The sequence below is a fragment of the Otolemur garnettii genome, unplaced genomic scaffold (assembly GCF_000181295.1).
Source record: "Otolemur garnettii isolate 467f Iridium unplaced genomic scaffold, OtoGar3 scaffold02774, whole genome shotgun sequence".
In the NCBI taxonomy this organism is placed as follows: Eukaryota; Metazoa; Chordata; class Mammalia; order Primates; family Galagidae; genus Otolemur; species Otolemur garnettii.
This window is the reverse complement of record NW_003855169.1, coordinates 1-2177: the sequence shown is the minus strand read 5'-3', so window position 1 is coordinate 2177 and position 2177 is coordinate 1. Positions and strand designations below refer to the sequence as shown.

The 2177-nt window shown below is 34.4% G+C and overlaps 1 pseudogene; it reads right to left on the bottom strand.

Annotated features, from left to right (window-relative positions):
- Positions 1-1261: 1261 nt before the first annotated feature.
- LOC100948912 lies at positions 1262-2170 on the bottom strand (annotated as a pseudogene).
- Positions 2171-2177: the final 7 nt, after the last annotated feature.

The following is a 2177-nucleotide window of genomic DNA, read 5'->3' as shown; positions in this document are numbered from 1 at the left end:
TTTTAGGTTACATTGTTCTCCACTTCCAAAGAATTATAAATATTGAGAATAAAATATTTATACATTTCTTAACGACATTAACAGTTTAGCTAAATATAAACTCTGAACTAAATTTTTGTAGTGCTACAAAACCAACAAAGAATACAGAAACATTTTTAAACTATATTTTCAAATGGAAAATAATCTTGCCTCAGTTTTATTATACATTAATATATAAAAGGGCTCATTTCAGGAGACATCTGAAACAATCAGAATCACCTCTACAGCTGTATCTTTAATTCCAAGTCTGAAAACAACTTCATCATATTTTGACTTTATAGTATTCTTTTTTAAAACAAACAAAATAGTACAAATAAATACCTTTTATCAGATTAATATTTCAGGGTTTTCCTTTAAAAAAAGAAAAATAAAAACAAAAAGCCACAAGAATCAAAAACCTTTCTTCTGCATTTCATAGCACTGGTTATTATATATTTTTTCCTTATAAAATAAATTTTCTTTTATAAATTGTGTACCTTTGGATTTTAACCAGTAATCTGATTTAAAAGTTGTGCAAATAAACAAAAATGTGAAAATAGTGTGTTGTCTGTTTCGTTTTTTTAAAAAATAAATGTCATAACGACAGCATTTTTCACCTGACTCTATGGGAAAAGATTTGCCAAATCCACTTGCAGAAATTTAGCATCTTGCAGTAATGTTTTTCCTGCTCCTTCATTTTCTTTCAACAGACAAACACAAAGGTTTCCCTTATATAAATTATGATAAATTAAAATATTATTGTAAAACGATATGTGGAACCATGTCACATTGCAGGTGTATGTCAAATATGCTTATAAAGTCCTTATTGCCATCTATATTTCAGTGGCTTCCTTAAAACTCAGACTTCCCATACCTTACGATGTTATGCTTTGAAGACTGTGTAGCTGTCTATGTGTGTTGGGTTGAATATATGCACATTAAAAAAAATGGTGAATGTATTTTTCCACGAAATTATGTTTAGACATTTTCAGCTTAAAAATACTTGCTAATACACATATGTAACATAAGCATTGCTGCAGAATCGGAATAATAACTGAAAAATAAATATGCCGGTCAGCAATGCTGGTTTAAGAAGCAGTACAGAATATTAAAATGCCTCATTTGGAGAGAAATTTCCCTTGTTTTCCATCAGTTAGGTTATTTGGTGTTGGAAGCCTATATAAAGGAAAAGCAGTTCTCCAAAACAACGCCCCTGTGCAGTTGAAATAAAGAAATCTGGTATTCAGTCTCTGTTGGTGTTATCTGCTGCGGGGTCATGTGCGATTCGCATCTGGCTCAGGCCACTCTGAATATATGCAACTTGGCTTTCTACATTATTCTGAAAGCAACTGATATTAGAAGCATCTATTGTACTCTTGATATCATTTAATGAATCTGTAAGTGATTTGAATTCAAAGGCATTCAGGTGTCCTCCATCTGCTAGACACTTAATTTGCAATAAAATAGCTGTAAGCCTGGAGATTAAGCTTGTCAGATTTTCATTTTCAATAAGGGGTTGTCCTGTTGCGGAATTTGCAAGGCGAACTATTTCCTGTGCTTTTTCCTCACACCTTCGTCTCCTATCTGTTGGCTGATCTGCAGGCTGGAGGCCCTGATCTGGAGCAAGCTCATAGCAATACTGTTGAACTTTAGGCCAAACTTTGCTGAGGTCCTTGTTCAGCTGTTCAAGCTCTAGAACAATTGTCGCATATTTCCTCTGAAATTCAGTGCCAAGGGGCATGGAATATGATTTCAGTCTTTCTGCTTCTGTGTTCATTTCCCTTAATTTTTCAATAAGGTCCTTTTTAATGCTGAGAATTTTTGATAATTTAGTCACTTGGATAAGAAATTCTACAGGAATAGCACCTGATGTGTCAGTGTCAGAGCCAGAAATGTTACTTGTGCAAGCTGATTGTCCTGATAAAGGATCCTTATCTGTAATCAGTGACTGGAGAGGAGGAGTATCAGGTAACTGTGGAGGGGTCATAAAACACTGAGAAGGCTGCTCTGTTTGTACAAAGGCAGCAATTGGCATTGTCTCATGAGGTTCGTTACTAAGAACTTCATAGTCAGGGATAGTATGGGTTCCAAGCTCAGTCCTGTCAAAAGTTACTGTATAAGTAGCATTGAGAGTATCCACAGCAACTATTTGTCCAGTG